The sequence below is a fragment of the Spermophilus citellus genome (assembly GCF_964194105.1).
Source record: "Spermophilus citellus genome assembly, chromosome: 4".
NCBI lineage: Eukaryota > Metazoa > Chordata > Mammalia > Rodentia > Sciuridae > Spermophilus > Spermophilus citellus.
Window position 1 is genome coordinate 9,401,443 of NC_138185.1, and position 16,526 is coordinate 9,417,968.

The following is a 16,526-nucleotide window of genomic DNA, read 5'->3' on the forward strand; positions in this document are numbered from 1 at the left end:
TTTAACTGTTGACAAGCAGGAGGAGGGGTGAGCGGCAAGGATATTTGACATGAAAAATGTGAATTTGCTCTCTGAGTGTTTACTAGCGTTCACAAGTAGCAGGAAATGAGCCGTGAAATGTATTGTCAAACATTCAGTGTTCAAAATATAATGCATTACTTTAAGTTGGGCTTTTTGCTTACTGAGATCCTCTTTCTCAATTTGTCCACCTCTGGGATAGATGGATTGGCCTCAGACGGTGTCCTTCCCAAACCCTAATGGAGGCTGCTGCAGCAGAAAAGGGAGCAGGCTTTCCAAAGCCACTTACTCCTGCCTTTCCCTGCCTCCCTGGATTAGAGGTGGAAAGGTGAGGGTGGCCCCCCTCTGCAATTAGCGGGTGTCATGTGACTTGCTCTTGTCCAGTAAGGTTTGGGCATTAGTGTCTGGGGAGAATGTTCTACCAAACATAAAACCCGAAGGCCTGCTGGCAGGGAACCCACACCCTGTTCCTCACGGTCTCCTTCAGCCTGATCTCCAGAGACAGGACCAACATTCAGCAACAAGCAAAAATGCTTCCATGTTGGTGGGTAAAGGGCAACTTTCCTGAGTTGCCCAAGAGACCTTCTTTGTCCCAGTGCCTTGACCAAGTCTCTGAATCTCCCTACGATGCTGAAGGGGGAAATCCTGGAATCACAGAGACCTCCAGATCTGACCCTTAGTTAAATATCTAGGATATCACTTCTGGAAGTGCAGAGGTCACCTGTAACCCTGCGTTCTCAAGCAAAAATCAGGATGGGAAATACAACTTTAGAGGAATCCTGTTTTAGCCTGACCTGATAAAGCCAAAGTAGTTATTATTGAAAGCCCAAGACTGGATGTTGCATGACATAAGCCCCTGTGGTATGGTTTCCCTTCTCACATCTGAAAAATAACTAATGTTAGGTTTGATACTTAAGCCAGGAGACTCCCCACCCAGTCTGCTGGGCCACAGGGTGTGAGAGCTTTTGCAGCCCTCCTCTCTAAAGTCCAGATCTCTCTAGTCCAGCTTTCTCTAGGCACTAAAGAAAGAGAAACACTAGAGAAATATTGCTCAGACACTATTTATTAGAGAATAAATGAGTGAAAGAATCAGATTGAATGTGAAACATCCAGAGAGACCTTTTTATTCTATGTCTGGCTTTTGCCCTCCATTTTTGCTTAGAGACTCTAAGACAGTTACTCCACTTCCCCTTCTTTTCCTTTCTCCCTGGCTCCTTTCTTGACGCACCTGCTCACCCAGTCACGTAATCAGTGTAGCTGGAGCCCCCCCTTATCTACTGGGGGCTTCTCTACATTCTGAGGACACAGTGCTTTGAGGACAGACCTGAGTCCTCACCTTCATGGAGCTTACATTCTAGAGCAACACAGGAAGACAGAAGTGTCAATGAATCCATCACACAGCAGGATGTGGAGGCAAAGGCTACAGAGAAATAGGCAGAGTCCAAGGGTTAGGAGTAATGGAGCTGTCATTGCAGATGTGACGGGCCCTGTGGAAGGAGGTGACACTTCAGCAGAGATTTAAATAAACAGGGACACAAGTCCCACAAGGGCTGAAGAAAGAGCAGTTCAGGCAAAGGGACCCCCATACCCAAGGCACCTGAGGGCTGGACTTGTCATGCCATGGGGAGAAGACCTGTGGGAGCGGAGCGGGGGTGAACACTGCCTATTATCATGTTGATTGCACAATAGAAATTTCTGGCAATGATCAGGCCCACAGGTAAGCACAGAAGTCACTTCAAGTTCTCTAGCTCCTGGTGCTTGTCGGCATCTTGGATTACCACAAATACTTTGCAGGCTCACATCTTGCCCCCAGTTCAGTCTGAAACACAGCTCCAGCCTGGGTGAGTTGTCCCATTTTGTCTAGATGCTCACTGCTTCAGCCTGTTCCCAGAACTGTGTCTGGCACACAGTAGGTGCTTAATAAATATGTTGAATGCATAACAGTTGGATGACACTTCCCGCTTTCCGTGAGGCTCAGTGGAGAGTCAATTCATGAGAAAAAAAAATCCTTGGCTCTTAGCTGGGGAAACAGGGTATTGGTGAAGGACAGGCCCCCGTGACATGAGACACCATCAGCCGTGTCAGTATTTGTAAAAGAACTGATAAGAGGGCCCCAAGAAGATGCACAAATGCTCCTGGAGCACATGAGAGACAGAAGGGTCATCTTCACACAGGCCCCCAGCGGCCTGGTGACACTCCCATGCCAAAGCCTTTGAACAGCTCTCAATGAGTTCTTCTGGCTTAGTGTATTTAAGCAGAAGCCTCTTGAAGTATGACTCTTCTCTCCCTCTTGTTCTCATTAAAAGATATATGGTTCACATGAAAAATGCTAGCATTTTAATAGCCATCTTTTTATTTTTATTTTTGGTATCAACTAAAATTGTTAAGTGAGTTAAGCAAAAATCATGGTTAGATCAGATGAGATGGATTGGTCAGGTGGGAGTCAAACCTTGGGTTTTAATAAATACTTGGAGGTTTTTCATGGAGATAATGAAAATCATTTCACCGAATCTTCCTCTCCAGAAGCCAGATGCATTGTTGATTTGTGCCTGCTATCCATTTAGTATCTGGAAAATGTCAATGTAAATGTATATCTGTTTATATAGACATGTAATATACATGTCAGACATACATGTGCATATATGATGCTTTTCATATACACCATCTCAAAATGCATTTTGCTTGTTTGTGTGAATACATATATACACACTTATGACTCATAATTCCACACATTCCCAACCTCACGAAGAATTTCTCTTCAATGTATGGGAGTTGGGGTCCACCATTTTGCTGGTCATTATGTAGAGCTCCCTATCGTCAAAGCATCATGTGCACAAGTGACTTGCTCTTGACATTCGGGTGCCTCCAACTGCCAAGGCTCCGCATGCTTTGCTCCCTAATACTGAACTCTTACTGTTATCACTCTGATCTTCAGGGAGGTGGCTTTAGGGCGATGGAGCAGCACTCGTCTCAGTCTTCCTTTGTGAGGGTGCCCATGCTTGTGTCCCCTGTTGTCCTCCTCTCTGAGGAACTACAAGTTAGAAAAGAAAAACAAATAAAATGGAACCTGGGGTGGTAAGACCAGGTGTTAGTGTGATGCTTTTCACTTCTAGTGGTCTCTTGTGCATGAACTCATTCGACCCTTTAGGAGAACCCATAATGTAGGCAGAGCAGCAATCATAAGCAATCTTTTATAGGCACATGAGAAAGATTCAGAGAAGGCAAGTGATTTGCTTAATGCCGCGCAGCTAGTAAATAATTTCAGAGCCAGAAGGAGAAATTCAACCTTTTACAAATTACTCATTCAGCCAGTTTTTCATGATATCCTTCATGATGCTTTTTATTTAAGCAAAAGACATTATTTTTTAAAATCATGATCCAAATAGCAAATTTATTGACCCAATAACACATTCTGAAACCTAAGGGGTGCAGAATTAGAGCTTTTAGGAATTATCCAGTCCTACCTGCTTCATTTAGATCTCAGAGGCCAGGTTTGAAGAGGAGATAGAGTCCATTCATGTTCCCCCTCTTGTGCAGATAATGGCCCCCAAAGGAAGCTGCAAATGGAAAATGAAATATTGGCTGGCATCTCTCCTGACTGTGCAGAGCCTCGCATGAGCCAACTGACAGCGGTGTCCAAGCACCTTCCCTCCGTCCCTATCCATCCACCCATTAGCCTCTGTAGCAGGAACCCATTTGTGTAACTGTTACAGAGCTGGTGTCTTCTGAGAAACCGAGGCACCATGAAGACCCCCTCCTCAAAAACCAATTTGTGCAACCAAGTCACAAACTTTCACACATGTTGCTTAGAGTGACAGGCAAGAGTTTATTGAAGGGATAGGGAATAGGGAAAGGGGACACTCTCAAGGGAGAGAGTGGGTCTTCTCAGAGAGGGACAATGTGCCTCTCCTGCACTCCCCAGAGAAGTTTCCAGAGAATCCCGCCCAAGTCCACCATCTGACTGTAACTGAGAGCAGGGGGACATCAAACTTTCAAGTCCCCACTGCCATGGCAACTCTAGGTCACCTTGGCCCATGCTGGCCAGTTCTTATTGGATTCTGAACCATACATCCTTACAGATTTTATGGTTTGGAGAAACTATCCTTCTCTCTCAGAGTTTTAGGATGTGGTCACAAAATTCTCCCCTTTCAGGGTGACTCGGGTTCCTTTTACCAACTTTATTTCAGGCCTGCATTTCTCTTGCAGTGAAGAGGTAGTTAGCTGAAGAATGACACAGCCTGTCCATGGAGGCCGGGCGGGGCTGCAGGTAAATTGCTTCTAGGAAAAGTCAGCATGTGCCGGTCAGCAGAGTGGGCCCATGTTATAGAATTAGCCCCTTAAACTCGGGTTCCCCATCCTCATCTGTCCGTCCCCTAACCCCACCTCAGTGCCTCTCCTCTTTCCCACAAGATGGCCAGAGGAAAGGATGTCAGTGTGCAGCTAGCTCCGGAACTCTACCTGAGCTCCTGAGTGTCCCATTTCCAGGTTTCTCAAATGTTACTTTCCCAACTAGAGACAAGCCTCCAACTTGGAAAACAGACTCCATGTGAAATTAGGGGAACATGATAAGGAGGAGCAATAACCAGGAACCAGCACCGGCAGATTTCTTTGAGGGCTGAAGGAGTGACCAGTGCAATTTTAAACACTTTTTAAAAATCCCATGTCAACTCAATATCAGAAATGAATTTTAAAATCTCACCCTGCCCAGGGCTGCCAATAGCAAAGAGTCCCTCAGGGCCAAAGCAGTTTAGCCTACAGTGTTCCCTAAGCTAAGAAAATCAAGTGTCTAAATCCATATCTTCACCTTCCCTAAAAATGGAAGGATATGTAAGCCAATTTCTATTTTTGGTCAATCTACCGAAGTCAGCCATATATGAGCTCCGGTCTTAATGTAACATTTCTTTCAATTAAAAAAAAATGCACTTCTATTGTTCCCAAATGTATAGGAATGTGGTAATAGTAATAACATTGAGAATTACTTGCTTGAGAACTATCTCTTCCAAAATGAAGTTTGGAAAGTGAGAATCAAGTATTTGGGGATAGAATTCATTAAAATTGCTTTCAAAAGCAAACTGGGCCACCCTCCTCTCGAATGAAAGTTGAAAATGTAGGATAATTGCTGTAACTTCATCCCTTGGTGAGGGTCTTGTTAAGGAACTGCTTCTGGGCTACTGTCATTCTGAAGGGGGTTTGAAAGGTCCCCCTTTCCACAGAGGCTCCTGGATGTGGAGAAGTTGGTGTGAATGGATAAGCTCATTTTGGTGACACCTACACAGCTTTGTCCCTGACAAGAGTTCAGATGTGGGTGGTTGAGATCAGGTGAGGGATGTGGGCAAGCATACAGGTTCCAGCTCTCTTCGAGTGGAAGGGGGAAAGCCTAACGTCCATTCTCTTGGGTGTGGCCTAATGGGAGGTGTTGAGGTCTGGAGGGCTCCACCCCGTGAGTGGATCCATGCTCCCTATGGAAGGATTTGGCTGTGAGTTCAGCCTCTTGTCCCTCTCACCTGACACAATGAGATGAGAAAGTAAGACCTTGCCACATGCTGTTGATCTCAGACTTTGACAGATGCCAGGCTTTTGATCTTGGATTTCTTAGGTCCACCCCCCCTTCCAAACCACGATTCATTAAATTTCTGCCCCTTAGAAATTACCCAGGCTGAGGTATTTAGTTATAGCTGCATAAAACCACCCAAAGAGGCAACCTCCAGTAAAACCTAGACTCCTGGCTCCTGGTCTTCTATACTTGAACTATTTCCTGAACTCTAACCTTGCAACCCCACCAGTCAGTCGTATCTATTTTTTACCTATTTTTTGTCTTCCCTTAAGGCCTTGCTTTCCAACACACTTAATCAGTTTAATTAAATAGCAAGAAAGCTTTACAAACATTAGCTTTATTAGCTCTCCTGCAGGCCCCACCCTGGCACATTGCACCTACATAAAGTGATTGAAGAGCATTGACCTACCATCAGCCACCAAGCAAGGAGGTCTTTCCCAGGATCCCTGCCACCCAGCAGTCAAGTCAAGGATATAGGATCTCATGTCAATCACTTCTTTTCCCAAGCTGCCTGCTCTTGCCATATCCATTCTATGGCAAATTGCTTGATTTCTCAGTACCAACTTCTTAGTTATCATAAAAATTCACCCAAGTTTTTTTTTTTTTAAAATCACCCTATCTGAGCATTCTCAGTGACTTTACAGGTACAGAACAATGCTCAACGAGGTCATGGTGAATGAATTGCCAATTGTGGTAAAGTCGGTACCAGTTAGGACTAGACTTTGAGCACTGGCCTCTGGCACCAAACTCCTTCTCTCCCTCACTATTATCCAATGAGAATTAAGTGGAAGCAAAGAATATTAAAGACCTGGACTTTTGACCAATAGCACTTGGTACACATTGGAACCAGGTGCCTTCACCATAGAGTATATCCAGGTGTGTCTCTGTGTGGCCCCCTTGCTGAGTGGTGTCTCAATTTCCCCCTCTAAACCACACTAGTATTTTTGGATAGAAATCATTAAATGCATGTCTGCATCGCGAGGGTGCAGACCTCAGGGATGGCAGGCAGAGCAGGGCAGATGGCGCCCAGGGACATGAGATCACTCTTTATTTCAACCATAATGTATCCTCGTCCATCCCTTTATCAAGTGAGTTTCTACACAAAATTTAACTTGAGGAAAGCCACCTGCTGCTCACATTCCCCTACACACACATGCTTCGAAGTCACCGTCTTGGCCAGACTTTCTATGTTACTCATAAGTAGCTGAGGTCTTAGAGGCAGTGGAATAAAGAGAGTAAAACTTGGAAGCCAGCAGGTGCTGAGAGCCACAGCCGTGTCGGAATGGCCCCTGGCATTTTGCCAATAGTATTGGTTGAGAGGCGAGCCATTAAGATGATGCTGGATTGATTCAATTGTATATTAGACCTTTACTGTCCACCTCGGCCCGCTACTTTGGAGTTCTCTCGGGGATTCCTGGAGAGTTCGCATTGGTTGGGGAAGTGCCGAAAGAGGGATTTCGGGTTGGTGGTTCCTGGAGGAGCCACGTGGGTGGCGTTTGGGAGAGTTCCCAGGGAGCGTGTGTGGAGTGTGCTGGTAGAGTTCAGAAATAAAGTTTGTTCCTGCTTCAGTGGCTCGTGATTTGTGCCCAGCCAGACTGCAGCAAGCAGGCACGTGTCCCCAGAGTACCAGGGAATCTAAGCTAGGACAGAAATTGATGCCACTTGGGACAAGCAGGTGGTATAACTTGTCCCTCGTGTCTGGATCAAGACCTCACATGGCGGTGTTTTGGTCATGGTATAGGGGAATGGTCTCTCTGAGCCAATGGTAGGTTATCAGTGGCTCTCACTTTTTTACAAAAATTCTTGAGATTGCTGGAAAATTAGTTGTGTTATGAGAAGAATAAAAAACAAAGCCATGTTAAAACAGACCATAATAATTACCACTGTTTGCCACTCTGGTGTGACCATGCTTCACCGCCATCTTTGATCTGTTCCCCTGACTGTCTTAGCACCAGCCTCCTCGTGAGTAGAGCTATTTGCTGCCCCAAACTGAGTTCTCTTAAAAACGCAGGAGACAAGCCCCCACAGTCTCAGTAAATGCTTGCTCTTCCTTTGGTGGGCTTACCTCTGTTCTAAGCTTCTCCGTGTCTCCATATTTTTAAACAAATATGATTTTTTTTCTCTCCCATAACCAAAGTCTGGAGATATGGGGTTGCTAGCCCTGGCTTGCTTATGTAAGGAGATCCTGAACCAGGGTCAGAATCTCTGAGATGGCCTTTCCCATCTGGTCCCAGTTTTAAGATGGCAGCTATAGCTCTTGGCAGAACATCCTCATTGAAGGCAGGAGGAGTGGGGACCTCTTTTATCATCCACTCCACAGTGGACAGCCTTTATTCCCCCTTGTTGTAGGTGACAGACTTTGCTATGAGTATATGCGTCCCTTGGTATAGCAAAAGTAAATTTTACACATCCATCAACATTTAGCAACCTATTTATGCCCTAGAACACCAGGGCTTATATTGCAGTGGTATTTCTTATTGTCTTGAGAGTGGAATGATATATGTGACCTCTAAAGACAAAATATACAAACCAGAGAAGGGGAGGCCAGGCAAGCCTGGGGTTTCACACCAGGTTTCAAAGTCTGCATGAGCCGTCGTTCCCTGTTCACTGCTCCAGTCGCAGTTCTTATCTTTCTTGTAGTTCAGAGATTGTCACAGCAGACTGATTCCTGCTCAAGCTTGCTCCTAACATATGGTCTTTATACCTGACAATACCATAATTTGAAATGTGTCTCCTTGACTGTAACTCAATTGACATGCCAGCATTTATTCTGGGCTCCAATGTCCCCTCCTTTCGGAAGCCCTCTGTGACTACAGCATCTATATTTAGCCAACCTTGATTCCTTCTCAGCCACCCTGCTTGGTCTTATTTTTTCACAGCAGGTTTTCCCACCGGAAACCGCTTATTTACTTGTTCTGCTTCTATTTTTCCTATGAGGATCTTAAGTTCTATGACCTGCAGAACGGTGTCTGTCCTAGAACAACTCACCTCTTCAATGAGCACCTAAGCGTGAGTTAAATGCTTGAGAAAGTGAGCGACTGTCATCAAAGAGGTGCCTTGATTTCAGGGAAGGTGGATGGCTTATTGAAGAGCAGAACTTACTTGTGAAAATAAATAATTTCCACCAGCCATTGTTAAGGCTGTGCCAAAGGTCAGGTTAACCCAGTGCTCCAGGTGTGCTGGTCAGAACCTGCGTGATGGGATCTCCTTTGCAGACGTGGGTAGAGCCAGTTGATTAATTCAGGGTCCTTGATGAGCCACCTGAGCTGTTCTTGGCAGCTGTCTCATGCATCCGTGATTTAGAACAGAATGACAAAGTCATTTGTGTATAAAGAAAAATCCCCCAAAGCTCTTCCAAGAGAACCGTTAGTTCTCCCTACCTGCCAAACAAGAGCCAGAGCCAGAGATGTAAAAATAAAAGACTCAAAGGAAGTCACGAAGAAAGGCATTCCAGCGGAGAAGCGCTTCCTGATGACGCGGTGCTGCCACAACCTGTTGGCCAACGTGCTCTTTGATGAAGACAAAGCAGGAGCTCAACAGAGACGCTGCGATTCAGAGAGAACCGCGAGGCACCTCACCCGCGACGCACCACCTGACAGCGCCATCCTTCCAGGCGCAGAACTTTCAAGCATTTCCCACAAGCCAAATGAGCTCCTGACAGTCTCGTCCTCTGAGCACTTGTCCACTTATGAGGCCCTTGCCATGAAGAACCCGCTCTGTATCCTTGTCAACACGGCAGAAGCAAGGCCACATGCCCCACCTATTGGAGCAAATGCAAAGATTGCTCGCCATCTTGCACGCACGCAGCTGTCGTCTACAAATCCAGGAGCTTACTGGTGTTTGCACCTTCCTGGTCTAAAACCACCAAGCCACAGGTGAGTGACCTTGCAGGTGCCCACGCATAATAAGCAACAGAACAAAGCAAATCAGCATAATAACCTGGACTTCTTTTTCTTCCCCTTTACTCAAATTGACTCTCACCCAAGAACGTTTTATAACAAAACAATGTTCTGCATATAGCATATAACAAAATGGACACAAAACATAAGGTGTTAGTTTATGTTAAAGGAGCAAGCTAAAAAAGAAAGTGTGAAAAAAAATAATGTCTTTCTAAGTTCCAGAGAATTCCAAAGGCAAGAGTATTTCTTCGAAGACATAGTAGAAGAGGTCAAGGCATAGTGTTTCTTTGGTTTCCACAAAGAAGTAAAAATGGCTCAAAAGAGAGAGAAAAAAGGAAACAACAGACGGAAATCAAATATGGCACCAAGAGATTCTTCTCGGGATGGGGAAAATAATATGTTTCTAGGATGGGAGGCCACCAATGGCAGGGACAAGGGACGAGTGAGAGCGGATTTCACAGCGAATCCTCAAACACTTGAGGTCACACGGACTTGAAATTGAAAACTTAAAAAAATATATAGTACAGAGAATGTCATTTTTAATCCTCTTTCAAAGATTTCTACATGAGATTGTACAGCCTGGGCAGGGGACACAATTGCTATCTTAACAACGACAGATTCTTCCGGTAATTGGATGATGTAAATGCAACAATCTTGTGTGCCTTTGTTCCCTTAAAAGAAAAAAGAACCAAATTCCATCTCCCTCTAAGGGCTAGAAGGAAAAGGCAGAGGTGGAGGAGGAGGCAAAGGGGAGGCCAGGCGCCTGGTTTCCTTAGCCACCCGTCCTCAATTCCCATTTTTCTTTCCAATAAAAACCCCAGTCAGACTGTATTTTGAAAACTGCCACTCCACATTCATCAGGTGACAAGGCTGTTCTAAGCCGAGATGTTCATCTCTGGACATTCGGCCTGAGGAAGCCTCCTGGTCAGTGTCTGCCTCCCGGTTGTTCTCGAACTGGGGACTCAGAGCCTCACCTGTGGTCGCCCGCTTCCGTGCGCCAGTCTTCTCGCATTATTTCATGTGGCAAAGTCAATACAAGAATTAATAATAGCTTTCCAATCTACAAATAAAAGTATGCCACTTTAAATTTTTGGCGGTGAGCTAGGATTTTGTCATTTAATCATTTCACATCATTACACTGCAATATGGAATGTAATGACATGACACGCGTAAATGACAAACACTCGGTCTCTCCTGTACGGAAAGAAATAAGTAACAGGAAGCAAATTATATCCTTAAAGGTTGCCAGAGTTGCACTCCCACAACCTGGGGTCAGGACGCTGAGCAAATGAAAGGTGACGAAGACGAGACGGTCCCCTCCAGATGTCCTGTGTGGGACCCAGGGTGGTGAGTGGATTGTCTCCATCCACAAGAGGACCTATCTAATGCTGTAAATGTCCTTTTCTTTCCAGGGACCCATGTGCAGAATTCCTTATATTGAAGGCCTAGATGAGATTGGGTAAGGAGGGAGATTGTGGCAGACAACCTCTTCTTTTTTTTAAAACATTTTCTTTCTGCTGTTATATGCTAAAAATACGTAGCCCCTGCCTAACCATTGTTCAAGTTTCACATTCGGTGCTAATGGACGTTTTACATGATGCCCACCATTGGTAATTCTATTCCTGGAACAGCATCTCCCTTGGGGTGCTGCAAACCAGGTCTCTTTTTCCTGTAAGATCTTAAATGTGCTTTGGATTCAGCAGGCCCACTATAGAGCTGACAGGTCCCCATCATGATCTTGTTTTGTTCCCAAAATTCGTTCCCTAGACAAATGACACCACCAGCCATCTCAATGCACTAGGCAAGAATCTAAGGGGCATCCTGAATGACTCTTTCTCCCTCACCTCCTTACATCCCATCCCTCTCCAGATGATAGGGGCCATATTGAATATGGGGTCAGGAAGGACTTCAGCCCACCAAATAGGGGCATCAACAACCCATCAGCTGCCATCCTCTGTCGGTTCACCTTCCAAATGACCCTCACTCCCCTGCTCTACCTCTTTGTTAGACCCCTAGCTGGCCTAAGCAGCCCTCCCCTGTCCTCTCAACACTTCCTGAACTTACCCTCTTGTTTTCCTTCACCTGACGTGCAGTTCATTCCATAGCCTGCAACTATAGATCTTTGCAAGATCAGATTTTGATCTTTCCCCCAACTGCCCGAAGCCCTTCACTGTGTCAGGTGTCTTCGTTGTCACTCTGTTGTCAAATACAAAACATTTGTTAAAGAAAAAGTCGGCAGAAAGTCTGGAGTTGCGCCTGGATCCCAGGTCACTGCCCTTGCTGTGGCATTTTACATCCATGTTCTTCCCTTGGAAAATGGGGTTCGAGAAATAATTCTAAGTTGAAAGCGAGCTCCTTCATCATGCAGGGATATCGAGGTCATAAAACTTCCCTTATCAACCTATTCAAGTTTCTGGTCATCTCAACCCAAGCTTTGTTATTAGAAGTGTCATACCAGAGACACGGGGACTCTAGGAATACCCAGGTATTGTTGGCCCTTCATGTATGATAGAAGGGGAAAGTATTCAGTACTATGAACCCTGTATAAGGCAATTCTTTTTCTTTTTTTCCCCTATTTCACATTTAATTGATCTTTCTTTTTCCTTTTCATTTTTCACTAGAGCATTATAATTGCACATGATAGTGGGAGTCATCATTACCTGTTCACACATGATACAGCAATTTTGCTTGAAAGCAAAGTACTTAGTGAAAATCCTTCATTGAGTCCTTACCATGTACATCATGATGACAATTTAGGACAATGGTCATCAACTGAGGGGTGACTCCCTCCCCAAGAGGACAATCAGCAATAACTGAAGATACTTTTGGTTACTGAGGCTGGGTTGGGGTTGCTCCAGGCATCTCCAAGGAGGAATCCAGGGCTGTTACTGGACATCTTGCATCCAAATGCACAGGATGGTCTCCTGGTAGAGAATTACCTGGCCCTAAATGTCAATCACGCTAAGGGTGAAGTTCACTGGCTTATGGCATTCAGAAATTTCTCAACTCATCTCTAGGTACCAGTAGAGCCAATTTTAAAGGAGTGTTCCCGCGTGGAGGCCACAGTTGGCACATTTTCTGCAGGCACACACTTGGCCCCTTCTAATCTTCAGTACTAAGAGACCTGAGGATAGAGACACATTAGGAAAAGGCTGTGGGGCAGGAGAGGGCTTGCAAACATTAACCCAGGTGTGGAGGCCACGTGCATCTTTGAGTTATGGCCTGATAAGGGCTTGGAGAGCTTGCAGACTACACCTTGAAGAAAGACACTGGAAACATCCAGCCGATGGTATCCTTGATGCAATTTTCCTTTAAGCACAGACTCGTAAATAGCGGCTATAGAGTCCAACTGAACTCATTGGAAATTTCCCAAAAACCTTGGAAAATAGACAAGTGCAGGTGGTAAGATATTTACTGAAATGAACTGTCTGTGGATGAAAAATATGTGAGCAAAATAGATATTTTATCTGTCATTTTATTCACAGAAAGAGATCCATTAAGTTTCTCCATTTCATTCTGTTCCTGTTTGGTGAAAGCACTCTAAGCTAGATCTTCATTTTCCTTTTTTAAAAAGTCAGTATGGAAAATAAGGAATTTGACACCCTCCTACTCTCTCCCCCAACCCTGCCACCCAAAAAAAACAAAAAACACAAAAAGTAATTTTTTGAAAGCCTTGGAAGCAACTTCTGAAAAATACCCAAACACGTCTCATTACAGATGCTCAATCTTGTAGGGAGGTTGAAAAAAAAATGAGGCAATTGCTGGTTGGATGGAGCTTAAAGGCCCTTTTGGTCTTTTCCAGGCAAGCTGAATGGCAATGCACGGTCAGTGAGCCCTGCAACGAGTTAGTGTCAATTAATAATCTAAATGTGTACCAACGGACTTTTTTCTGCTCTGCCCAAACGAGAAGAGATAAAAATTTGAGTAGAGGATGACCCCTCATCTCAAAGATCTTCACTCTATTTTTTTAAGTAAGAACATTTACATGCAGATCATTTCATTACAATACTATTAATTAAATTTTCTGTCTCGGGGCCATTAAATTACCTTTTCCAGCTGAAGAAATGAATGTGTTACAAATGCATTCACACAACTCTCAAAGTAAAACAGTTTAAGTCCCCCTGCCTAATTTTTTGACCTCTTGCACAGGCATCTGGGGGTTAGGAGCATTTCCAGGTGTCCAAAGAAAATAAGAAATCTTACTCCTTGTGTGGTAGGTGTCACTTTCCTTGGGGCTGGTATCCACCTCCCAGCTGCTGCAGGGCTCGGCACCACAGCACAATTAGTACAGTCGGCACCCAGTCAGCTGTGTTCGCCCTGAGAGGGCTGCGCTACCCAGGAGCTGCGAGTGTTCTGGGGCTGGTGTGCATGAGTTTGCAAGGGTGAATCTTGTGTATCTCTTTCCAAGTCTGCATCCTGTGACATCATGCTTGTGGCTTAAAATTGGGTGGAGGCATTTATACCTTGGAAAGTGACAGCCACGAGTCACGGCCTTTCCTCTCTTTCCTAGAGAGGTGGTTGTTAAGTGTTTCCAGCACACCACTAAGAAAAGGTCTCCTACAGGACTTACATGTTAGAAGTCCAGGTAAACAGATAAATATGTTAAGAACAGTCCGGAAATGTAAGTGTTGTGGATAAATATAAAACAGGGATGAAGATCTGACATACCACTAGGGGCTATTATCAGGGATCACTCGGAGATAGTAGCATTTGCCTCTCTGCAAAAAGTTTGATTGAGTAGTACTCCTTTAGAGTGCAACTTTCCCTTTAAAATATCTGGATGTTTAACCAGCCCTGAGCTTCTGACATCTCTTCCTTTCTCCCACATTTCTCAATCAACATCTATAGTGGCAGGTGAGGTCAATATTACGTTGAAGTTAAATGGTGGGCTGTGAGATCAGTCAGACCTGAGTCAAGATTTGGCTCTGCCAGCTGTCATCCATTTGACCTTTGTCAAATCTCTTAGATAACTTAGAAATATCTTAAGTTCTGCTGTGCTCATCTTTAAGACACAGAGAGATAATAATAGTACTTGCTTCACGGGCTATTGTGAAGACTAAATGAGATAGTGCACACAAAATGTTCAGTTGTCAGCGAGTGTGGAATAGGGTAATGCTTTTTTGTTGTTGTTATTGTCAATGACTTTATCTCGACATCATGGAGGGAAAGAGAATACTCACCCATAGTCCAACCCTCCTCTCCCTTCCCAGTTTGTCTCTAGTGAGGCGGGGGATGCTTCAAGGGATGTAACACTCACCACGAGGCGAGCCCCTGTGTAATTCCCCTCTCTTTTGTTTCCTTGGAGGGCAAGTGTGAAGGCCAGGTGCAGCTGCTGTCACAGGGAAGAAGCAGCCTGGATCACTGAGTCACAGCATGGAGTTGCTCTGGAGGGTCAGATGACCTTCAGAGGACTCTGTGTGAGCAGGGAGGGAGCTTAATGAAAGGAGCGACTGAGATTTGGAGATGCTCATCTAGCTGCACTGGAGGCACTGAGCTCATTTGAGGCATCTAGGTTGCGTCTGGTAGCGCCTCCATCTCTCTGGACCTTCTCATTGAAACCTATTGAGGCTGGATAATATTTTGTTATAGTAACTGATAGGCTTTCTATTCTTAGACTTCCCTTTTTATCCTCACGCAAGTTAGACCAAGAGGCCATAACTCCTCAGAGGAGAGTCATAATATTTGAAATGCAGATAATTAGTTTTTTGAGTTTCAAAATTCTGGAACTCTGAATTATCTAAAAACCTCAATGAGATTGGGCTTATAGGTTACATCATTTACTGGGAATAATGGATGAAGAGCTAAGTTATTCATTCCCTGGCTAGTTTTAGGTTCCTCAGACTTGTGAGGGGAGAAGAAGATGTCAGGGGAGGTGAGTATTGCACTGTAATTGCATTGCCAATTGCCTAGGACCCCCAGAAAAAGGCTTCCATCTAAAATCTGGGTGACCACAGGCAAGTTAGATAAGCTTTCTGAGTCTTGGTTTCCTCCGCTATGGAACAGAGAATGAGAACATGTCGGAAAATTCTTCAGGTTCGCATGATGGTGATGTAGACCAGCTCTGTCAATCTAACCCTGTGAAGACAGAGACATGCTACGTCCGCACCATCCAGAATGGCAGTCAAAAGCCACAGGTGCCTTTTGAGCACTTGAAATGTGATCCGGGAAACTGAGGGACTGAATTTTGCATTTTAATTAATTTAAATTCATTTAAATGGCCACAAGTAGCTAGCAATCCCCATCTTGGACTCCTCGGATGGGGGCTAAAATCGCCACCCTCCTGTCTTTGCTCTAGATCTGCCTCAGTACAGAAACATACAACTGTGACTGGATGGCAGACACACACATGCACTGAGATGGTTTCTTCCAGCCAGCAGCATAAAGGCTTGCTATAAAAATTAATTTGTTATTGGAAAATAACCTTCCTTTCACATTTGGTTTGTGAATACTCTGTAGTGCTATAAAATAGAGAGCTATTTTCTTCTGGGAGGGAGTCGGGGCCTGAATGGATGGCAGACCTGGCTCTGTTCTTCTGCCTCAGGTTCATACTGGTAGCTTCACACTCAGGGAGTCTGTTTGAAGGCTGAATGACTGGTTGTTAAGGAGGGGTCCCTCCAAGCCATGACAAGAGTCCCCATCTGCCCCTGAGCACAGGCGTGTGGCCACTTGCTCACACCCACCACCAGGTGCCCAGGGGAGCTCAGCTCTTTGATCCAACCGTGATCCTCCCCTTTCTGCGTGTTAATCTCCCTTGCGTTGGCCCACTCCCTGGGCAGGGCTGGGGCCGAGAGTGATTGTCCACTGAGTCACTCTTACGGGAAAGGGAAAGAAAGAGGATCTGGGGGTGGGGGTGAGTGGGGAAGTGTGCTTCTGCTTCTGAGTTCTCCACATTTCAATTAAAACGGTTCACAGAGTGGAGAGAAAATGTGGCTCGCCTAGCTCTCCTAGCTGTCCCAAGTGGGTCTGTCTGTAACGAGGGGCATTAGAGCAGGCAGGATAATGGCCTCTTCCCTCCCTGGCCTGGAATTCCCTGGCATACTCTTCCCTTCTGACCA